General features: G+C 47.6%; 2 long non-coding RNA genes across 4 annotated transcripts; one reads left to right on the forward strand and one right to left on the reverse strand.

Moving 5' to 3' along the window:
* The first annotated feature begins 3,195 nt into the window (after positions 1–3,195).
* LOC119268099 lies at positions 3,196–18,439 on the forward strand. 2 transcript variants are annotated; one of them, XR_005132908.1, is made up of 4 exons: positions 3,196–3,339; positions 13,036–13,135; positions 13,212–13,262; positions 17,949–18,439. It is a non-coding gene; the product is annotated as an uncharacterized LOC119268099 (long non-coding RNA). The 2 variants fall into 2 exon arrangements; XR_005132907.1 differs by lacking the exon at positions 17,949–18,439 and having other exon boundaries at positions 13,212–13,526.
* Positions 17,733–20,204, reverse strand: LOC119268094. Of its 2 annotated transcripts, XR_005132904.1 has the most exons (4): positions 19,733–20,204; positions 19,481–19,653; positions 18,330–18,500; positions 17,733–18,066 (listed from the first exon to the last, which is right to left on the reverse strand). It is a non-coding gene; the product is annotated as an uncharacterized LOC119268094 (long non-coding RNA). The 2 variants fall into 2 exon arrangements; XR_005132893.1 differs by having other exon boundaries at positions 17,733–18,500.
* Positions 20,205–24,880: the final 4,676 nt, after the last annotated feature.

Consider the following 24,880-nt stretch of genomic DNA (forward strand, 5'->3'; position numbering starts at 1 on the left):
TGGAGACGTTCTTCATGTAGAAGTACGACCGCTGCCACATCTTCACCGACTTGATCAGCCTGATGGAGGGAAACGGGTTGTCGGCCCCCAACCTCCGCACGGCAATGAACGCGCCGCACCGAGCCGGCACGCTCGCAGCTTGGGTGCCGAGCTTAGAGAAGAAGAACTCCCCCCAGAGCTCCATGGTGGGGAGAACGCCGATGAAGCCCTCACACGGGGTGACGAAGGCGGACAGCAGCACCACCATGTTGGGGGTGAGGTGGTGCGGCTAGCGTCCGTAGAACTCGAGGAAAGAGCGGAAGAAGTTGCTCGCCGGCAGGCCCAGGCCGCGCAGGCAGTGCGAGCGGAAGACGACCCGCTCGCCCTCCTGCGGCGCCGGCGAAATTTCTCCCCTCCGCGCGAGGCGGACCCTCACGAGGTCCTCGCCGGGCAATCGACGCGTCTTGCGGAGGAAGTCGATGTGATCCTCGTGGACCTCCGAACCAACCCAGGTGCCGGAGTGCGTCGTCGGGGGCCTGACGGTGGAGGAAGAGCTCATCGTGAGCGAACCGCTGCAACGTTCGACGAAGCTCGAGGTGTAGAGAGAGAGAGAGAGAAAAGGGAGAGCAAGTAGTGGGGAGGCAGGACGCGCGTGCTCCGTTGTTTCCCCTCCTCCCCCTACTTATAGCCCAGTGGGCTGCGAAGCCGAGGGGGCGGTTGTGGGATTTACTGCGCCCACTACCCCACACCCCCCATGTTTATCGTGCAAAGTTACTGCGCGTGGTAACTCTGTGGGAACCTCAACCGTCCCCCACAGCCGCAGCGGATCCGCTCGCGTGCTGAGGCATGGTAGTGGCGGGCCCTGCCTGCGGGCATGTCCCATCTCGCGGATGGGTAGGCAGGCTGGCCCGGCCACCGTTTGCCACGTGTTGGGCACGAAGTGGGTGGCGGCCAGGAAGCTTAGCTCATACGCCACTGAGTTCCCACCAGGGGGTTCGAAAGTATTTTCTGGACGAGTCAAAGTCAGGCGACTTCGACTCCTACCAGTCGGCCCAGCAGAGTCAAGCAGAGTCTCCATCTCAAATTTTCAGAGAATGAAGCTACTGAGGCTCCTCGGCTGATTGTCCGCGACGCCTCATCAGCTTCGGAGACTACTGTCGGAGTAATGAGCCACGGGTAGGCTAACCCGAGGCCCGTAACCTTTCAAGACATCGGGGCTGACTGCGCCCCTCAGGACACAGACGGAGAGCCGATTTCAGGAGGGCGGCCGGAGGAACAGCCGACTGCTCATAAGCATCCGAGTCCTACGGGTGAGATCGAGACCGGCCGACTCCGACTTGCGGCTTCCAAAGTCGCCGACCACAGGAAGTCGGCCCCCGACACTAGCAAAGCCCATGCCCTCATCAGGGGGGTGGGACAAGGAATGACGGCAGTAAAGCCCACTCCCTCCCCTTTTCCGAGGGATGGCCAGGGCACAGTGCGTTGTACCAGCGGAGATCTCCGACTGGCACATCACTGTTGCCATGCCATCCCTGACACCAGCAACAGTGGGCGGAGTCCTGTACCCACGACGGTCTGACGGTATGATCCACGGAGGACCGGCCCTACCGGTCAGTGAGAGTCCAGAAGACGGCAAGGGCGCCACCAGTCGGACCCGTAGGGAGCCGGTCCGCGGAAGTCGACCTGCCCCTCCCATGGGTCCCACACGCCATTAACCAGACGAGACGGGGAGAGGCTACAGTAATCGTCTGCCAGGCGGCCGGACTATAGCCACGACCCCATAACCAAGCCTGCGTCATTAGAGGCACGGCTACAGTAATCAGCAGCCGGCAGGACCCGCCAGTGGCGGGTGCGGCCTATCGGCTCCGTACCCGACCAGTCAGCTGGGCCCACCAATCGGCGGGCCCCAACAGTCGGCAAGAGGGCCCGCAGGCGAAGAGACGAACGGCTGGGCCCTACGCCACTACAATTTACCATTGTACCCCTGGGGGTAGGCTTATATAAACCCCCCAGGACACCCATGCAAAGGGCTCCGATTCATTAGAACTAGACCAGACCTTGGAGAAGGGAGAGAGCTAGGCTTGCCTTCTCCTATCCACAGATACAGCTCAAGGAGCACCATTGTACTCACTTTTCCTTAGTGATCATGCGGAGACCCCGCAGAGCAGGATTAGGGGTGTTATCTCCTAGGAGAGCCCCGAACCTGGGTAAAGTATGCCGGCGTTCGTGTCTATGCCTCATCCCGTTTCCAGGCACCGGCGACGTTCTACTCGCCCCCACCATGATAAGCCATCCGTTGGCATATGTCGCTCCCAACCCCCGACAGTTGCCATATACATATTTTGTTTGATAAAATAAGAATCATTGATTTAGTATAAATTTGACTGAAGTAGGGGGGCCTTTTGGCCTCCTTTGAGAGATTATTAGTTATAGAAGAATGTAAAAGACAATGTGGGAGACTATGATTGGACGTAGGGTGAGAGAGGGCCCATCCCCTTTAAATTAGGGGGGAGATCCGCCGCCTTGGGAGTCGTCAGATTTGACACAAGTCTAGCGCCTAGTGTCCGAGTCGTTCTTCACTTTGCAACATATCTTGTGTTGCAAAAAAAATTGCAACAGAGATGATGTTGCAGAAATTTTTTGTAACAAATTGTGTTATAGATTTTTTTTTGCAACAGAGGTTATGTTACAATTTTTTTTTGCAATAGAGATTATGTTGCAGAATTTTTTATAACAAAGGTTATGCTGCAAAAGAATTATCTGCACTATCAAATTGTCACTGCAACATTCTCCATGTTTCCAAAACATGGACGATGTTGTAAAATTTTGAGTTGCAGTGCATGGGACTAGACTAATATGTGATTGGCTCTCGATGGACGCGAAAGAATCGGCTGGATGCTTTTAATCATTTCTCGATTATTAGTTGGAAGATTACATAGCTTATGTAAAAACCTTAATGTAAGTCTAGCATTTTTTTAAGAAAGAGAGGATATCTAAACCCTAAACCCTAAGAGAGATTATTAGTTACGTAGTTTATGTAAAAACCTTTTGTAAGTCTAGCATTTTCGTTAAGAAAGAGATGATTTCTAATAAATCAACGCGCTTCTGAATCCTCCTCCCGCTTATTCGAACAGGCCTACCAACACGCAACAGTACTGCACCTTCTTATGTTCAAAAATAAAATACGTAAAATAATAAGTACTGCGCCTTCTCCTCTCCAAAATTTGCCCCTCCTCCCCCCACCCCCCACCGGGGTCGTCGCCGCCGTCTCAATATCAGCGTCGACGCAGCCCACCGGAACTCACCACCGCCATCAGCGCTATCGCTCACACTATCCCCCTGCGCCGTCAACTCCGTCCGGTACTAGAACCACCTCCCCCTTTTTGCTTCAGCGCACCATTTTGTACTGTTCGACGGGTTCGGGTACAATCTCGAATTGTTGGCCCGTAATCCAGTCTCAGTGACGAGATGAAAACACAAATTTGAGCAAATAGATGGTACACTAGTACAAGAGATTAACCAAAGCACATATCCTCGGTTTAGAGTCTTGGCATCAGTTGCGCTGCAACCGTGCTGTAGAACACCAGCTTACTGATGGCCGGAAGTGCATCACGCCCAATCTTGACATAACTTACTACATAGAACAGTATTAAAATTCTAGGCATTTTAGAAGATTTCCTTGTACACTGCTACAGATAGGCATTTTAGAAGATACCTAACTTTGTTTACTACATAGAACAGTACGACACTGCTACAGATAGGCATTTCAGAAGATCTCCTTGTACACTATGTTCTTCGCCATCCCTTTGCTTGCGTGTTCTTCGTCGTCGTCGGCGATCAGGATCTTCAGGCCATTCCTGTTTGTTACTCTGGAGACCAACACATAGAGTTGCCCATGAGTGAAAACTTGCCTGGGCAAGTAGATGCCGACCTTGTTCAAAGATTGCCCCTGGCTCTTGTTGATTGTCATTGCGAAGCACACGGATAGAGGATATTGCTTTCTTTCTAGTACGAATGGCCATTTAGGCTTGAATGTCAGTGTGATGATCCGAGGGATGCATACCTTAGTACCGACGTGTGCTCCAGTTATGATCTGTGCTTCGACGACTCTTTTTCCAAGTTTTGTGATTGTCATTCTTGTACCGTTGCATAGCCCTGCACTTTGATTGATGTTGCGAAGAAGCATCACTGGCAGACCGACTTTGAGCTCAAGTAGGTGATCTGGACATCCTGGGTGCTTTAACTTGTTTAGAAACTCTGTAGTATACAACAATTCCATTTCATGGCTGTAAGACATTGATCTGCTCATCCTGTCACAGCTCAGGTATGTCATCCTGTCGCCTTGGATTTGACCCATAATATGCTCATTGATTTCATTGACGCTCTCGTTCAAAGGACACAATATCGCCCTTTCTTCCAGGAACTTCTGTGTGCAGATATTGTCCTGGAGGTCAGGATAGGTACTTTGGATGATTTTTGTTTTCGGATTATCTCCTTTTTCTAGCAGCAGATCACTGGGGATACTTACATACTCCTTTTCATCTAATAAACATGTGTCTCCATTACCGATCTGTAGTATCCATTCCGCAAATTCCGCAGTCTTCTGCTGCTCTGCTTGATCATTGGACAGAGAATTGAGACGCATATTTTTGGTAAGGTTGAATACCTTGAAATGTTGCCAGAGGTATGAGCATTTGATTGATGCACTTATAGTGTGCTCCCTTCTTCCCCTTGGCACAACAGGGAGGATTTGTCGAAAGTCCCCTCCTAGAACAACTGTCATGCCGCCAAAGGGCTTGTTGCAACTATTCTCATTGGTGAACCTGAGCACATCTCTTAGGCTCTTGTCAAGTGCCTCAAAGCATTTTTTTGTTCGCCATTGGAGCTTCATCCCATAGTATTAGTGACGTCTTCACTAATAGATCAGCCACCTGGGAACCTTGTTTGATGTAGCATGTAGATTGACCTGTCAGGTTGATTGGAATATTGAATGTTGAGTGTGCTGTTCTACCTCCTTGAAGCAGAAGCGCTGCGATGCCACAAGATGCAACTGCAAGTACGATTTTTCCCTCCGATCTTAGTCTTGTAGTGATTGCTTTCCAAAGGTAAGTCTTACCTGTCCCACCATAGCCATCCACAAATATCATTTTCCCCAATGATTGATCTGCTGATTCTATTATGGCATCGAAGGCCTTCTTCTGATCCAAATTTAATTTTTTAACTAGTTGCACATGTTCAGCCTTCAACTTGTCTTTGTCGTAGTTCATTTGTTCATTTATAAGTCTGTTCTCAATTACATTTAACTCGGGCATGTTTGGTAGCTCTATTCCAGGGTAATCCTTTACTTATCTTCCGGCTTGTCCCATTTGCTTCTCAATTTCTATTAAAGTGCATTTTCTATTGTGTGAAGGAGTGCAGGGGGGCGGAAAGTTTGTGACCCAGCTTGGTGTGTGCTGTATGTCTTTAGAGAGTGCCTCCCAGTTGGATTTCCAGAACATCCTTGGGTCTGTAACCTCACAATAGCACAAAATAGTTGCAAACAATTGGCGTAGTTGCACCCCAGGTGCCCATTCGTTTGCTTCCTTGATGCACTCAGTCCACTCCTTGTCATCCTCAAGAAATCCTAGCGCATGACATGCTGATTTGTGTTAGAGTTGTGTCGAATATAGTATACAAGGTAGGTTACAGTTGGACTTGTAATTCTATTGTGTTTACATAGGATATGTAGTCGTGTCCAAGAAGGACATTTGTATCCTAGGCCTCTCATATATAGTGGGGCTAGACACACGATGTAACCTATGCCAACAATAGCACCGGAACGCAGGGAAAGCCGGCGGCATGTGCCGGTGTCCAGGGTGACTGGGTGCGGTATTGTAGCGGTGTCATTGGGAGGAGCGCCCATAGTCAGGCCCCGGGGATGTAGCCATATCGGTGAACCTCGTTAACAATCTCGGTGTCGTACTCGTGTGGTTGCTTGATCCTCGGATGATCGACGGTATACCTCGGATTTATTCTAACAAGTGGTATCAGAGCAAGGTTTGAAAAGGTTGCGGAAGTTGATTTAGAGGAAAGCGATGAAGACCGGCGGCTGTGGAGACACGGCGTATGTGCGGCAGCAATCAGAGATCGTCGCATCTAAAGCAATTGGAAGCAACTGGCTAGTTGATCGGAAGCATTGCCTGGTGGCCAGAGTCAAGATTGAAAAAGAGCAATCGGAAGCGGACTCGGCGAGATTGGATCAGCGGAAGGCTTGCATGTGCGCATTGCGGCAGCAGGGACGTGCGGCGATCGGTCAGCGCATCGGCGCATCGATCGGGCGAGCGTACGCGTGCAGCATGGCAGCGGCGGCTGCAGCCCATGCGGCCCAAGGCCCAGTCGGATGCGGCTGGGTGGATGGCTGCTCGCTGGCCCATGGCTGGGCTGGCAGCGCTGAACAAGGCCGGATGGTGCTACACGTGCAAAGGCCAAGACGTGAGAGATTTGTTTTGGACAAAAAGGGCACGAGTGTTCATACTTCACATGAGACGAGCGTGTGTGTGTGTCCTTTGGGCAGGAAGATGTTTCTCTTTGCTGCTATAAGGGTACATGGAGATGCACTAGCAAATAGTGGCGAGAAAAATAATTGTGTAAAGAATTCTTCGGGTCAGGTTTGCATGGAAGTTTTTCTGTCAAGATTGCTTGGAGGGCTTGGAGATTACGTGAAGTGGAGGACAGTGTGTCATACAGTCGAACGAGATTGGCTGGGTCGGACTAGGCAGTCTGACGGATCGACGCGAGTCGATTGGTACAGAAGACGGTGGTGAGATCGGCGATGACGACATAGGTGCGTGATGTTGATGGTGACCGACTTCTGGGGCGTGGAAACACGTGGCGCAGGCCCAATGGCTTGTGCGGCTTCGACAAGACTATGGCGCGGGGTTGATTCAAGACGGTGCACATGAGATCTTGAAGTTGACGGGGCACAAGGGGTGGACTGATCATCTACCATGGAGTCATGTTGAAGGTGGAGCTGGATTGAGGGGGCTGCAATGTAATGATCCAGGGAATCAAAGCCTATTCAGCAAGGGGGAAAAGCGAGTGGCACGCAGTTCGGACTGGAGCCCAGTGGTCTGATGGAAGCGTCAAACTCGTCATCGGTCGGTGATGATCGATGGTACTCTGCAGTGAGGTTGAGTGGTGTGGTTTCGCGACCCTTGAGACTCGACCGAGACAGCGAAGGTTCGACGCAGTAATAGCGGCGAGGCGTGCGGTACGCACGGGGCATGGAGACGGGCCAAGGCTCTGGTGGTCATACATGTGGTGAGACAACTGCGAATTTGACTCGGGATGATTACAAGCAATGCTGAAATTCCTTCAAGTTTCAGACAGACTGTCAAGAAAGGAGCGGTGATGTTGAGTTCAGGTAACTCTTATGTGTGACATCCAATATGTGAGTTGTTCATTTTCACGCAGGTCAGTGATCAGTGTGTGATGGCGTTGGACTGATACTCTGGAAGTTGGGATCACAAACTAGAGTGACAAGGAACTTTATTTTGCTCGAGTGTTGACTGTGGTTAAGAAAAGAAGGGACTACAAGTTGCAGGTGGAGTCATATGGAGTCTTTGGAGTAGCAGCAGTGCTCATGGGATAAACTCAAGTTCAATGTACATGGAAGTTTGACGCATTGACAGATCCAGGGTGGTGGAGTATATTTGCCAAGGTGGAGTTTGTTAGAGTTGTGTCGAATATAATGTACAAGGTAGGTTACAGTTGGACTTGTAATTCTATTGTGTTTACATAGGATATGTAGTCGTGCCCAAGTAGGACATTTGTATCCTAGACCTCTCATATATAGTGGGGCTAGACACACGATGTAACCTATGCCAACATAATAGCACCGGAACGCAGGGGAAGCCGGCGGCATGTGCCGGTGTCCAGGGTGACCGGGTGCGGTATTGTAGCGGTGTCATGGGGATGAGCGCCCATAGTCAGGCCCCGGGGATGTAGCCATATTGGTGAACCTCGTTAACAAATTTCGGTGTCGTGCTCGTATGGTTGCTTGATCCTCGGATGATCGACGGTATACCTCGGATTTATTCTAACAATTTGTATGATGAGTGCACGATTCCGTTCACAGTCCTGATGTCTTCAAATGTCATGCAACCCTTCGCAGTGTTGAGAAGAACTCTGAGATAGTACCTTTCTCCGCTTGCAGGATGAGCATTGTATATCCTGCCAATGTTCCTTCCTCCTCTCCGCCTTGTCCACTTCTGTTTTTTCCATGTCCATCTTGTAGGAAACTCCAAATATGTTAATTCTCTCGCATCTTTGTGTTTTTTATTTGTCTCCATCCACTCAGTAAACATAGTGGTACTTGATCTTGGGCGCTGTATTATTTTTTCTAGGTTTGTTGAGTCAGGAAAAATGACTTGTTGCTTGTTCTCCTCATGGAACAATAGCCTCTGAACAGATGGTTGCTGGTACTGTAGAGGAAACTTGAATATTCGCCAGCATGCTTCAGTTGCTATTATGTATCTGCATCTAAGGTACATTCTAATCTCATCATAGTTTTTTGATTGGTCTGTTTCTTCGACCAGTGCTGTTGCTTGGTTATCTCCTTCACGGATATCCTTAAAGAGATATTTGATTGACATATATCGATGACACAACTCCACATTTATGTGTGCTTGGAATTTTACCAGGAGATCTTTGTTGTATGGTACAACAAATCCATTGTTCAACTTGACTCCTCCCTTGTCTATTTGGCGGCCATTATCTCGTCTCCTGTACCTTGGGTAGTTGTCTTCATCAATGACCGTCTCATCACAGAATTCTTTTGGAAAGTAGTTACTGCACATATGTTTTTCCATGCAGGGTGACTTTGGATTTGCCTCTCCACATGGTCCGTGCATCATAAAATTCTTGACAGCTTCAAATGTTACTGGATCCCTATCCTTGTCCGGGATTTCAGCGCATATAATTTCATCTGTTTGTGAGGGCTTGAGACGCTTCCCTTTCTCTTTTCCGTCAAGGAATATTAGTATATGGGCATGTGGGAGTCCTCTCTTCTGGAATTCTATTGTGAAGATGACTGCATTTAAAAAAAATTATATTAGTAAATTACCGGTCATAAAAAAAGTGCAAGCATGTATTACTGATAAGTGATGATTTACTAATACTTACTTGCTTTAGTCTTTCCAAAATGTTGTTATCAAACATGAGCTCTTTTAGCTTTATCATGAACACTCGAACTGCAATATCAGGTCGTTCTGCTGGTTTCTGGTTCCCGGCTTCATCTAGCATCAATTGAATCTCAGGCCAATTAGGGTTGCATGTGAATGTTACGAACAAGTCAGGATTTCCAGCATATTGCAATCACATCTTGGTAGTTCTGCTCTATGTTTCGAGGACTTCCTGTGAAACTTGCTGGGAGTACTATTCTCCTCCCTACTAGCTCTGTCAGTGTGTCTCCTTTTCTGAATGCGTCGTGTAGTCCATCATAAAGTTCTTTTCTTAATTTTCCTTGATTTTTTCTGAACCAATTGAGCCTACACTGTTCGATGCATGTATAGACATCTACTATGAACTGCATTGATAGATTTCCACATGTTAGCAGCAACATTGACTGACCTGGGCGCTGTTGGAGATGATATGCATAGTATTCCAGCATGGTGATATATTTCTTGTTACTTGCACCTTTCTTTTTGTTGTATTTGATTCCAAGTCTATAACCATCTTCTCCATATGGGAAGAGCAATGGGTATTGCATGGCCATGAATTTTGGATGGATTTCTGAAATTCTTTTAGGTTTCATATCTTTGTACTCGAGAACAATGTCACGCACATAATGTTTTTGGGTTGGATCTTTGACTATAAGTGCAGCAACTTCCGATGTTGATGGCATGTTATCTTGCCTCCCATCTTGATCCCTGTTGCCAAGTAAACGTAGAGTGAAGTTGTCGTAGTCGTCTTCTTTAAATCTATCTCTTGCCATTCGGAATGATTGTGCTAGTGTGTTATTCTCGTCGAGCATGCTTAGTAGGCCACTGACAATTGTTTCATCTAGTGAGCCATCACGTCCACCAGATCTTGATGCTTCTACCCTGTTATGGATCTCATTATTCGTGTCATAGATATACAACTGCTGGAAACGAGGCTTATTTCCTTCTTGAGGTAGCAGGGTACCTATCTGGTGGCGGTTCTGGCCATTCAGTCGGAAAACATAAGGTCCATGCCCTTTATTTATTTTCTTACCTAAAGTAACCCCCATTGATGTGAATGCAAACATGGAGTTGTAAGACCTAATGTTTTTTCCGGTAGTTTGCTGATCTTTTTCCTCCATCTCTTCTCAACAAACTCGTAAGGTATGGTGGCGGTTCTTTCAATGGTGGCAAGATAACCTGTCCTCGTTTGCAGCATATCCCAGAGATTGGCTCTCTACATCCATAAGATTGTATTTCTTCATGCCACATAAGTGCATGGCAGTGTTGGCAGATGCATGTTGGCCCCCCAAAGTTCCATATCTTACTGGCATTGGAGTTATCATCCTTGCCTATTTCACCGTTATTGGTTCTAGCACGTTTTCTGCTCTTCTTGAGCTGAATTTGTGCTCTCCTCTTCATTCGTGCTGTTCTCGTTAATTCATCCCGTCGTCTCCGTTTCATCATCTGGTCAGCCATTATTGCACTGTCTACAGCTGATGATTCTGTCACTTGTGCTGGTTGATAGTTTGAATTTGCCCTTATCACTTGGCAATATCGGCGGGTACATGATTTTTGCAATATCGAGTCCAGAATTTGTTGATTCTGTATAGCTGAGGGCACTGCCTGGTAGAGCATCCTTTCCTTCTTTTTCATTTCCACCAGTTCTAGTACGCTTTGTCCCCGTCTTGAGTTCCCCTCTTGAGATGAATGTATCATTTCCTCTTCACCCGTGATGTTTTCTCCCATTCTTATAACACATAGCTTCCAATTTATTTTTGCTTGTACTTCTGCAGCCCGTGAGTATATTGTTCATCCGGTAGATTATGTAGTGATTGTAAATTATACTGGCATTCTTACTCTTTCTGCTCTTCCTGAGTTCTGGTCATACTTTTCTTCCACACAAACTTTCTAATAATTCTTTTGACTGGCTCTAATTGTCTTGGTCCATGTTGGCCATTGTTCGCCTGGACACAAATGAGAATTCATTAGATTAACCGGAGCTGAATAATGTGCTAGATAAGCAAAAGTATGTAGGGTGCATGAATGGTCTTCTTGGCTTGATATAATAACTCACAGTTTTTTTATAAATATATGAAGCCAAACAGCAAAATGAGTTAGTTAACGCAACACCTTCAAAATTTTAATAAATATCCAGCAGCTGACTTGATATATATTTTTATACAACTGTTATGGTGATTGGCGATTTTATGAGCCGTCCATCCACCCTGATCTGACGGTGGGGAAATAGGGGTTACACGGAGTTACAAAACTAAAATTACAGGAAATTACCCACCGTTACAAAATTTTAGTGGGACCAGTTGATTTTTTCAAGGGTAAATCCGTCACACGATAGCCTGCGGTGCCCACATTGAACCCACGTATCTACCTAGCCGGCCACGCTGCCGCGGGGATTAGGGATCGCCACTGCATGGCTCCGCCATGGCCACGTCGCCGCCGTCCACCTCCGCTATGGCCGGCCTAGCGCCGCCGTCCACGTGCGCCATGACCGGCCTAGCGTCTCTGTCCACCTTCTCCGTGGCTGCCATGGCGCCGCTGTCCACCTCCCCCATGTCCGACCCGCCTACCTCCACCGTGCTCAGTCCAGTGCCGTTGTTTACCTCGACCATGGCCCCCAGCAGTTCTTCCCATCACCAATCCATCCCCCTATCCGACCATTCCCATCGCCGGCAAGGTCCGCTGGAAGAGGCTGACATGAATCCCCAAGATCAAGATCCAAGAGGACTAGATGATTGCAGCGTCAGAGAAGAATTTGTAACAATCTACAATAAGGTAAACCCCCTCTTCCAATTAGCATAAAAGCTCCAAGTTCTCCCCTTTGTTCTCCAATTAGCATATTCTCTGGATGGTCTGCAGGTTCGAGTAGGAACACGAACACATCAATGAGGTCTTGTTTCATTAGGATAATAGAACACATAATCTGTACAAATAGGATGTAGTATTTTCATTTGCTGAGTTGATGAATAAGGTTTAGTTCATCTTATACCAGAATGGCATGAATCATGATACTGATGTGCTTCCGTGGCAAACATAATTCTAGAACACTAGAAACTCCACATATGTGTACTAGATAACAGGAGATACAAGAGGAATATTACAAGTGTTGAAAATTAACAGTAACTAGTAGGCTACAGAGTTTATGTCACTAAATTCATAATTGCAGATCTAGCATAAAAATGGTTAGTATAAGAAGTAATATTTTCTTCTGTTCATATACTCAAAATGTAAAATAAATTATCACTAGAACTATCCGAAGAGAAAATATTCTAAATCAAAAGGAAATGGTTGAGTCTTCAAGGAAATAAGTGGTTAAAAGACAAGGAAATCATGTAGGTCATAATTTACATTTCAAGTCATATATAGAAATTAAGCGGTAGAACTGACTGATTGGAATCCTCTGAAACTAAATATGCCCAGTTTGCTAGACACATTTAACTTGCTCACTTCATTCTGCTTACATTACTTCATGTCCTCTAGTCTCTGCATACTTTCTGATGAATTTCTAAAGCTCTGTTTGCCTATCTTGGATTGCAACTAACCTGAACTCTTTGCATTGCAGTGTCATGCCCAACTAAATTCCACAACAAGCTAGCTTGAACTATCTGAATAGCTTGAATTGCAGAAGCAGTAGCAGTAGCAGTCAGTACTGAAGTTGATCTACTAGGATGATTTTATATTTATGTCTCAAAATTTCTGGTGCCTCTCGCTTCATAAGAAAATATTAAATCTCTCATATATTACGTGTTTATCTGGAAGCCGCTCCATTCTTTGTTATATACTTCTGTTTAACCCAGTATCACATTATATATGTACCGCTACTACTGTTTTCTAAATGCATTTACTTCGGTGTTCACAGAGTCTTTTGAGTATGCTTTTATTTCCGGAGGACGCATCCTGAGTGACTACACATGAGCAGTTTTTCTTGCTCCAGGGTCGAGCCTCAGAACAACTAGCTAGTAAGTTTTTCTTTTGTTCTTCACGTAATTGATTACCACAATTAATCTCATAATTTCTGTGTTTTTTATTTTGTAGACCTGGACATATACGAAAGCACATCATTAGAGCCAGAGGGAGAAGATCAAGGTATATGTGATAATTTATATTCCCTAGGAAAATATACGATGAGGCTCCAGTCAACATATCCTTACCTGGGAAGATATTTGGCGGAAGTGCTCTCTCCTAGCTGTGAGATATAGTATCTTCTCGTGGAGGTGTGGATGAAGGACCCCTCCAACGTGCAAAAAATTGGCACATGGAGCTGCCGGAGCCAGACGGCCCAGCCTCACCGCCGGTAGAAAAGCGCGGGATGGTGCATGGCGTCCTCATCTATGTTGGATCAGTGGAGGATCACAGCACCACGTTGATATGGAAAGAGATGATTTGGCAAAGAAAAGACCCATCTACTTTGCAATTACTATACTTTGTCTATAAGAAGTTACTGCACATATGCATTTCCCTATCAGTATTACCGAAAAAGGCTCACGCCCCGCTTTATAGATAAAGCCAATGCCAAAGCCAACATCCACAAGGATCACACAACCACAAACACACACAAGATCCACACACACCCACAGACGCGGCACACGAAGGCAAAAGGGTTAATGCTGAGGGCACAGCTCAACAAGCCCAACACACACAACCAAAAAGGCACACACGCCAAGAAGCCAACCACTAGTCGGGCTCCGGGGGTGGCGGCGGGAGCGGAGGCGCCAGGCGGAAGGCCAACGAACGGAGGTCGGAGAGTAGTCTGTCGATGGCGTCCCGATCCGGAGGGCGGCTAAGCGGCCGCCAGAGCTGCAAGTAACCACACATTTTAAAGATGGAGTCAGTCGCACGTCGAAGGGGCACCTTCTGAATCACAAGCCTATTGCGAACCGTCCACAGGGTCCAGGCCAGCACCCCGACGCACAGCCATCTAATATGCCTGTCGCGAGGGGGGGAGGCCTGAATTTCGGCGAGCAAGTCAAGGAAGTTAGTATTACACCACTGTCCACCAACCGTTTCACGGAAACACGACCAAAGGAACTGAGCCGTGCAGCACGAGAAGAAGATGTGATTAGCATCCTCAACCGTGGCACATAGGGGGCACATTCCATCACCCGGGCCATGGCGCCTGAGGACCTCCACGCCGGACGGGAGGCGGCCGCGGATCCACTGCCACAGAAAGATCCGGATCTTGAGTGGAAGACGAATGTCCCAAATAAGGCCAAAAGGTTCCGGAGCTGTCGAGGGGGCAATAGCCGCGTATAGGGACTTGGTGGAAAAGCGGCCAGAGGGGTCCAGGCGCCAGGAAATGGCATCCGGGCCGTCCGCCACCTCCATAGGCAACAGGGCGATGTCCTGGAGGAGGACATCCCATGCAGCCACCTCGGCCGGACCAAAAGGGCGGCGGAACGCGAGGCGCCCTAAGTCAATAAGGGCCGCCTCGACAGAGACCCGAGGGTCAACTACAATGTCGAAGAGGATGGGGAATCGGGCGGCTAGGGGGGAATTCCCAAGCCATCTATCCAGCCAGAACAAGGTCGAGGCGCCGGAGCCGACAGAGATGGAGGTGCCTATGCGTAACACCGGAAGCAGCTGTACGACGGCCTGCCAAAACTGGGAACCGCCCGAGCATTGGCAGAACGCCAGCGGCTGTCCACGAAGGTACTTGTTCTGGATGATAGTTAGCCAGAGGCCACCCTCTCCAAGGGCAATGCGCCACAGCCAGCGGGTCAAGAGGGCGATGTTCATGCGCCGAGAGGAAAGAATCCCAAGACCGCCCTGGTCTTTGGGTTTGCAGATATCTGGCCAACTGACCATGTGATATTTCTGCCTGCCCTCCTCCCCTGCCCAGAAGAATCTGGACTGGTACTTGGTGATCTCCTGGTGGAGCGTCTCATGAAGGCTGTAGAAGCTCATGAGGAACCACAGGAGGCTGGCCAGCGAGGAGTTGATCAGAATCACGCGGGCCGCTTTCGAAAGCCAGCGTCCTTTCTAGGGCTCAACGCGATGCTGCATACGGGTCACCGTGGGGCGGAGGTCCGCCACGGTGAGGCGCGAGTCACTAATGGGAATCCCCAGATAAGTCGTGGGGAAAGAGCCCAGCCGGCAGTTAAGCCGATCGGCGATGGACTGGGCCTCCTCGGCGGGGTACCCGAGCACCATCACTTCGCTCTTGTCGAAGTTGATGGTAAGGCCCGACATTTGCTGGAAGCACAGAAGGAGGAACTTCAGATTGGAAATCTCAAGGGCGGATCCCTCGACCATAATAATGGTGTCATCTGCGTATTGGAGAAGGGAGACCCCTCCCCCTCCAACCAGGTGCGGGACCAAGCCTCGAATATGGCCCGCAGCCTTGGCCTTGTCTAGGATGGCCGCCAGGGCATCCACAACCATGTTGAACAAGAACGGCGAGAAGGGGTCCCCTTGCCGGACCCCACAGAGGGTAGGGAAGAAGGGTCCGATGTCGCCATTGATGTTCACAGCCGTCCGGCCACAGGAGACGAGCTGCATGACGCGCGTCACCCATCGGTCGTCAAAGCCCTTGCGAATCAGGACTTCTCTCAGGAACGGCCAGTGGACCGTGTCGTAGGCTTTGTGGAAGTCCAACTTCAGGAAGACCGCCTTATGACGCTTCAAATGGACCTCGTGGAGCACCTCGTGGAACACCAACACCCCATCAAGGATAAACCGGCCTTGAATGAAGGCGGATTGGTTCGGGTGGGTGATCGAATCCGCGAGGAGGGTCACCCTATTGGCGAGGAAACTTGGTATGTATGATTTGTCATAAGTTGGAACCAGCAACTGCTTCTTCCATCTGTTCTTCAATCTGTAGTCCATATATTTTGCTTATAACTATACATCAGTTCCTACCTTAGACAGAGGCTGAGCTTCTTGTTTCAAAAACTTGGAAAACACTTGTGATGCAGTGGCAACCCGCGGGGCATAAATAATCTAGATTATAATGTCACTAAAGGAAATCACCTAAAATAGATACTACAACTCAAAGTTGTATTATCGACACTTATAGGCATGAACGACTGATACTTGTAAGCCTATGAGCTCGAACGAGTGAGATCCATACTTCTGAGCCTGAACGCCTCAGAGCTATACTTGCCAGTCCGGACGACTAAGAGCAGTACTTTTAACCTTGAACAGCTACGATCGGTACTTGTGAGCTCAGACGACTCAGAGAGTGGTACTTTTGACCTAGGACGACTCACGGTTATTCGTAGTGGTGCATGTGGGGCCTGACGACCCAGAGTGATTTCTAGTGGTATTTGTTGGTAAGGGTTATTGAGAGTGACTACTAGTAGTGGTATTGGTGGCCTGGATAGCGTAGAGAGGTATTGGTGGCCCAGACGAGCCATAGTGGTACTTATGGGTACACAACTAGCACTATGGGTCGTTCGATCTACTAGGACTCTGGATCCCACAAGTATCGCTCTTAGTCATCCGGAACCACAACTACCTTAACAGGTAGTCTCGACACACTAGCACAACTGTACTTGTGGGCCCAGACAAGTAAGATCGTTACTTGTGAGACCGAACAAGTAAGATCAGTACTTGTGGGCCCGAACAACTAAGATCGATACTTGTGAGCTTGAACGAGTAAGTTCGGTGCTTGTGGCTCTGAATGACTGAGAGTGGTATTTGTGGGCCCAAACGACTAAGAGCGGTATTTTTGGGCATGTATCCGTAAGACCAGTACTTGTGGACGTGAAAGAGTAAGAGTGATGCTTGTGCACCTGAACAACTAAGACAGGTACTTGTGGGTCCAAACGACTAAGATCGGTAGTTGTAGGCCCGGACGATTAAGATCGATGCTTATGGGTCCAAACGACTAAGAGCGATACTTGTGGGCCCGAACCACTAAAATCGGTACTTGTGGACCTTGGAGAAGATGATCGATACTAATGAGCCCGAACGAGTAAGATCGTTACTAGTGAGCCCGAACAAGTAACATCGGTACTTGTAGGCTCGGACTGCTAAGATGGATACTTGTGGGCCCGAACCATTAAGAGAGATACTTTGGATCCAAAGGACTAAGATCTGTTCTTGTGGATCCAGAAGACTAAGATATGTACTTGTGGACCCTGGTGAGTAAGATCGATATTAGTGAGCCCGAACGAGAAAGATCGATACTAGTGACCCTGAACGAGTAAGATCAGTGCTTGTAGGCTTGGACTAATAAGATCAATACTTGTGGGCCCGAACCACTAAGAGCGATAATTATGGGTCCTTCTAAGTTTGGTACTAGTGAGCCCGAACGAGTATGATCATTCTGCACGCAGAGAGAACTTAAGAACGAGGATGATGTTGAATGGTTCATTAGTAGGCTTTAAGTTTTTGTTAGTAGGCTTTGAATTTTTGTCTTCCATATTCGCACGGGTCAGGATGAAAGGTATCCTTAGTGACATTCACTTCAAGTTTTGTTCTCCAAAGGATGAAATGATGTGAGAATCTTTTTTATCTATGTTTCAAATCGTCATATTATAATTTCCAATATATCTCGAGTTCCAACCTTCTCTCGAACTGAACCACTTTGCGAATGCTGGTTTTCCCTTCAAATTTCCACTTAAAAGAGTGTTGCCTGCACAAACATATCATTTACACTAAACTGGAACATGCGTGTCTCCAACAGTGCTTTTACATTAAACTGTATTTTTTTTCTGATATGACAGTGTTAGCTTTAGTAAACTATAGGTTGTAAGTGTGACAATATTTTAGTAAAACTTCTACTGATGATCGTCACCCATTAACTCCACACCTGATTCCTTTGTGCAGCTAGCCGTTCTCAATCTCGGGACATGACCGAATCACAAACCACAGTAACCTCAACCTTGAACATCCTGCGGATCATCTGTCCACTCAATCTTCTCATCACGAAGCAGCAAATCATTTCCTGCTCATCATGAAGTAGCAAATCAGTTCTGTGCTAGACCACCCATCGCGTGCATCCACTCATGGCTCACAGAAACATAAACAAAAGTTGGTAATATATATAAGCATCCTATTCTAGACCTCCAGATCCCATGCCAAGAAAACTGCACAGAGGTGAAGGCTGGTGAAAAACTAGACATGAAGCCTTTTTGTCAGCTAATTTTAAGTTGATTCAGACAACGCTCGCAACAAAGGTAGAGGATGAACAATGATGGCACTATGTACCCTTTTTCATTCATGGACATGATATGAGAGCAATGCGGGTATTCATGGCCCCCATTTTTTCCCCAAGCTTTTAGACTGCAAATAGAGAAGTAAAATTGTGCCAAGGACTACTGATCATTGTTGTCTGAAAACATGGGAGAGAGATCAGAGTTCAGAGAACATCGTCAACACCTGCAAAGGACAGAGGACAACGAATCACATTTTTGTTCAACCCACTACCCATTTTTGTTCTAACAAGGAAAATTATGTCACTAAGAAAATCAATAACAATCTAGCTATTGCAGTGTCCTGCTATGTAGCATGCAATCAACCATTGAAGTTTTCATCGAAACAGGTCACATTCTTATGCTGATTGGAAGTAATGATCCTGACGGGTCGAAAATAATGATCACTCATCCTACAGGTCGGAAATAATGATCAATGAGGTGCTACATGTCGGAAATATAGTACACTTCTTGCTTTTCACTCATCCTACAGACCAGAAATAATGGTCAATGAGATGCAGCTGCAGGTAAGTTTGTCATAACATGATATTTAATATCGTAATAAACTATAATTGGCATGAACTCTGGGTGATCCACACAGCTATAGTAAGTTAGGTAGTAACCAATTTATTCTAGTTGCAGCGAGCACAAAGAGAAAAACAACTAGTTATTAATAACAGTGACGAATCTTATAGAATCTATGCTTAGAAGCCAACTCTTGCATGCTCTAACAGATAAATAGCAAAATAAGGAATTTCAGCAGCAACAAAAAGCATTAGAGACCGCTCGATTAAACATACAAAAGTCAATGGTTAATCAATATGTCAGGAAATTTGGATGACCGGACATATCTTGCAGAATATACTTGCTAAATTATGCAATGCCTGTATGGTAAAAAAGGTGGTTAGGACTACGAGGGAAACAATTTAGTGCACTTGTCTTTTTTGTCTAACAATGTTCTTATTTGTGCAATAGCCCTATCCAGAAACAATGAGATCCTTTTCTAGTTTTATGGTATTAATAGTTGCTAGATCAAATATAGTAGTTAAATATTCTTGAAAATTCCTTATGTTAGAGTGGAAGCTTTGGAAAGTTAGTACTAAGGAGCTAGACGAAGGGGAAGAAACAAAAGGATTAACTAGGCAGATAAAGATAAATTGTGCATACTTTTCTAGTCAGTTGCGGGGAGGTCTAGATCCAGTTGCTCCCAACCTCATGAAGCTAACAATATGTTGCAGTCTCTGACCAATCTCCAGTTGCATCCCTGCTCGCCCGCCGTAGCACTTACAACTGCGGCTCCTTCATCCTCCCTGTCCTCATATCTCTTGATTAGTTGGGATCTGCAGATAGTACTGATATGATATAGAGACAGCAGATGCAAACAATATAATTTCTTTACTACAAATAGAAGCGTAATACCTAAACGGATCAATGTAGAAGAGAAGACCAAACTGGCAATAGCAGCTGGAGTTATGTTGGAGATGGAGCAGTAAGGTCATTCCATGCTCACGGCGTCCAAAAAAAAATGCTCAGGGCGTCTCCTTCCACCCCACCCTTGCCGTTGTACTCCACCATGCTCCTCCACGTCCCTGAGGATCCTGCACCGGGCGGCATGCACGGCAGTGGATGCAGCCTCGGTGCCTTCACCGCGGACCCGCTCGCGCCGTTTCACGATTCATGAGGGACCCGGCGGGAGCGGGAGCGGGAGATTAATCCGAGGGCCAAGGAGGAGACCTTCTGGGGAAGGGGCGCTGATGGTGGGAGAAGCTGGAAGTCATGGTCGGAGCCGCTGGCAGGCGAAGTGGCGGCGGCCGCCGGCGGCTCTAGGGTTAGCATCGCCCGCAAGGAGGGTGAGAGGATTCGGAATGAGGGATGGACTGTCTTGGGCCTTGCTTGGCGTGGGCACGCTTGATGCTTCAACGCGGGACAGATAGGACTATTATACCCTTATTATAAAAAATAATACTTTTAAGTGAGTTTTTCAGATCTAACGGACAGAAAAATCTTGAGGTGGAGTTACGTGAAATTACGAGGCGTAACTCGCCAACCACCCTAAAAGAGCTCATATTTTTAAGTCAGTGCACCAAGTTAAATCCTGCTGAAGTTGGCGACAATTTAAATTAGTGTTGAAGATGGCCATAAAAATTCAAATTAAATCCATGTTGTTGCCTACTTGTCTGCTTCAGGGACTCTTTGATTCATAGGAAAAGGAGAGGAAAATCATAGGAATAGGAAATTTTCCTATGGTGGCAATATTCATCCATTTGATTCAAAAGAATTGACCATAGGAAAAATGGAGGTATTTTTCCTTTGGATTGAGTTTCATAAGGGAAGGGGAGCCTTGGCGCAGTGGTAAAGTTGCTGCCTTGTGACCATGAGGTCATGGGTTTAAGTCCTGGAAACAGCCTCTTACAGAAATGTAGGGAAAGGCTGCGTACTATAGACCCAAAGTGGTCGGACCCTTCCCTGGACCCTGCGCAAGTGGGAGCTACATGCATCAGGTTGACCTTTTATTGAGTTTCATAAGGAAAAACAAAGAAATTTTACAATCCGCTCCAACCTCTTTTTTACATTCCTGTGCACAAAGAACGAGACAAAAAGCCATAAGTAGCATAATATCAACTCCATTTTATTTTTGCATATGGCTTAACCTTAATTTGACCATGTATTTCAGGATTCCTTGTTTTTCCAATTCCTGCGAATCAAACATCCAATTCTGTAGATTCCTGTGTTTGCCTATTCCTATGTTTTTGAAATCCTGGGAATCAAAGAGGGTTAAGAGGCCCATCATTTATTCTTCAATTGTTGGTTACTTGTCTACTTTTTAGTGTTGAAGATGCCCATAAAAATTCAAATTAAACCCATGTTTTTGCTTACTTGTCTGCTTCAGTCATTTGTTCTTCAATTCTTGCACGAGGGCAGCTGTTTTTACATTGTTAATACAAACAGGCTCAAGGCTTGTGAAAGAAACTAGTACTAGAGCTACGTGAACTTTGATTCCCAATTCAAAAATAGCTGCATCATCCTGATGGGTACGTGGCGCCCAGGTGTGGAGCTCTTCTGCAATCAAATCTTTTTCTTCACAAATACGAAAAGTGCATATCTTTCATTGATATAGAAGGTAGAGAATTACAGGGTGCCCAAGCGAGGATCCAAGAAGGAATCATGCGCGGGGAAGGGAATGGAGAAACAGGGGGTTGCAACAAAAAAGGGAGACTACCACGTGTACTACTCAGGAATGATGTTGGCCAAGCCAGTAGCGCCAGCCCCAGACCATAGGTGAGCCTCTTACCGGATGAGGTTGAGCAGTCGATGCATGGACGGCACTATGCCACCAAAGACGCAGTTGTTGCGTTGTTTCCAGAGGAGCCAAGCGGCCAGAAGTAGCAGCGACGAGAGCCCTTTACAAGAGGCTGGGGACGCGGCAGAACAGGTGCTGAGCCACCATGTCTGGAACCGGGTATCTGGGAGTGGCGGCACGGAGGTGGACCGGCACTTGGAGAGCACCTTGTGCCACATCTGATGGGAGAAGGAGCAGCCAGCGAGGAGGTGCTGCATGCTCTCAGGCTCCTGGTCGCTGAGGAGAAAGAGGGACGCGTGAGGAAGGCCACGTCTGGCGATACGGCCGGTAGTTCAGCAGGATCGCCTGCAGGGCGAGCCACATGAAGACATTAATGCGGATGTGGGCCTAGGTCTTTTAGGTGAGGCGCCAATTGGGATCTTCAATGGAGCCTTGGAACAAGGCAGGATAGCAGGAGGCAGCCGAGGAGTTGCCGGAGTCCGTCCAGCGCCAAACCAGCCGGTCCGGAGTTAGGGAGAGGGGTGTCTGCCCTAGAAGACGCGAGAGGTTAACATACTGTACCAAGGCCCCAGGGCCGAGAGCGCCCTGAATGTCGCAGACCCAGGTGTGCAGGTGCAGCCCCTCGCAAACAGTCCGCTACTTGCGGCGTCGCCAATGCGTAGACGAGCGGCGCAATCTCAGCGATGCAGCGACCATCCATCCAATGGTCGGTCCAGAATCGGCAGGACATGCCATTGCCAAGCTTCCAAGTAGAAGTGCGCACAACCGTCAGCATCTTGGGATCATGCGGCAGGGGAAGATGGCTCGAGGGGCGAGAGCTGTCGGTGCGCTGCAGCCAGATCCATCTGGCGTGTAGGGCAAGGCCGGAGCGGTGGAGGTCCCAGACACCGAGCACACCAAGCAGGAGAGGGCGGCAACCGCGCGGTTTGCTCACCTTACATTGTCCTCCACGAGCATCCATACGCCCAGCCCAAAGGAAGCCTCGGATCACCCGATTAACTCGCGCCAAAATCGACTTATTGAAGTCAATGGCGATGAGAAAGTGAGTGGGCATGGCGCAGAGCACATGGCGGATGAGAGAAAGCTGGTCTTCAAGGTAGAGCATCAAGGCACGCCACGTGGAAAGCTTATTCTCCAGCTTCACCACTAGGGGGAGCAGCGCCGAGGAAGGGAGCTTGCAGACTGTGAGGGGGAGGCCGAGGTATTGCACTGGGAAGGCTGAGATGGGGCAGGCGAGGTCGCTGCGGATGACGTCGACATGCTCCTCTGTCAGCGGGTCGAGATAGCCGAGCACTTGGCGATGTTAGTGCGCATCCCAGGGATGATACCGAAGACATGGAGAAGCTCCTACCGGCAAGGCGCCGAGGCCTGATGGCTTCACCTCCAAGTTCCTCCGGAGCTACTGGGACATTGTAAGGACGACATTAGTGACATGTTTGGCAAATTCTACTCCCTCAATTTGCGAGCCTTGCAAAAACTCAGAGGCCTCTTTTGGTTTAGAGAAATCTTGTAGGAATTTCATAGGATAGGATTTCTATAGAAAAATTTCTTTAGAGCCCTTTGGTTTGTAGGAATGGAATTCTATTCCTATGGAGGAATTCTTCTTATCCTCCACATTTCATAGGAAAATAAATATTAGCCTAGACTCAATGAAAAAAAATCCTATGATGTGAATCAAAGGGCATCTTCTTTCCTATTCCTACTCATAGGATTTGAGATACATGTCATCTCATTTCCTATGACTTTCCTATTCCTACGATTTTCCTACCCAATGAACCAAAGGAGGCCTCAACGAGGCGTACATCACCCTCCTCCCCAAGCGTGCCGATGCCGAATCCCTCTTCGACTTCTGGCCCATTAGCCTCATCCACCTGCTCGCGAAGCTTTTTTTCAAAGCCCTCTTCCTCCGGCTTGCCCCGCACCTTGGTCTCATGGTTTCGGTAAACCAAGGTGCTTTTATCCCCGGCATTCATGACAACTTGTTGGCGCAGCAAACTGCAGGGCTACTTCGCAACCTCAATGTCCCTTGTATGGTCAAGCTTGCCATTGCCAGGGCCTTCGACTCGGTCTCTTAGCCGTTCCTTCTTGAGACACTTCATCACCTGGATTTTGGGTCAAGCCGGCGCGAGTGGATCACTGTTCTATTTGCTGTGGCCTCCACCCATGTGCTCGTCAATGGCGTCCCAGGCTACCCTGTCTCGCATGCTTGTGGACTCCGCCAGGGTGACCTCCTATTGCTGATGCTCTTTGCACTTGTCATCAATGTCCTGAATACTCCGATTCGGCATGTGGCAGAGCTAGGGCTGCTCCATCGCCTCACCTCCCGGCACGCCGCGTCCAGCGTCTCCTTCTGCGGTCGTTGTCTTCTACCACCATGACAAGTGCAATCGTATGTAGCAGGTTGCGGTGCAGAGTTGCTCTGTCGTTGAAGACCCTGTTGTTGTGAGCTTGCCAGGGGCGCATGCAGCAAAACATACTGGCGAGGCTTTGGAAGAGTTTTATTTCCTTCACCTGTTCAACCAAGTAGATAATAATTCTTGCAAATGAAGAGCAATGTGATGTATCGATTCTAGCGCCGGGCACTTGTCACAGCCAGCTGTCATTTGTTCAGGATTTTGCTCTCATATTGGCTTTTGTGTTGAGTCTTCCTCGATAGGCAAGCGAAAGGAAGATCCTGTGATGATGCGGTATTGGTTGCAGCTAAGTCCAGGCTGTGGTTTGCCATCATTTTGCCATGATCAGCGAATAAGGCATAGAAGGATGTGTTCGGTCCTTGGTTACCACATATCATACTTCGTTCGTCTGGATCACTGTCATCGAGTACGGTGTGGTGTAGGGAGTTGAGCAATTAAGCGATCTGCTGTTGTGTCGTATGGGACAGCGGCAGTAGCAGTTCAATATTCCAGGTTCCTTGAACTGGTATGATCGGCTGCAAATGAATATACGTACAAGAGGGTAGCAAACGAACTAGGATGCCTATTCGCCACTTTAGCACAAAGCTTTGGCGCAGAATAGGCAGCCAGTCTGTAATTGGTGTTGCATGTGGACGGATAGCATAGTGCAGGCGCACCAAGCTATTTGTAAAATATAGTTTGAAATCAGTTCTTTTCTATGATCCTGGATTCAAACTCCTTTCTTTCTTTCTTTCTTTCTTGAACACACATAAAAATGCGTGTCATTTCTGGTTACTAGTAAGCGTGCATGTGCAACACACGTTATAACCTGAGGCACATATTGAGCAAAAGAAACAAAACCCCTCTTAAATC

The sequence above is a fragment of the Triticum dicoccoides genome, chromosome 1A (assembly GCF_002162155.2).
Source record: "Triticum dicoccoides isolate Atlit2015 ecotype Zavitan chromosome 1A, WEW_v2.0, whole genome shotgun sequence".
Classification (NCBI taxonomy): Eukaryota; Viridiplantae; Streptophyta; class Magnoliopsida; order Poales; family Poaceae; genus Triticum; species Triticum dicoccoides.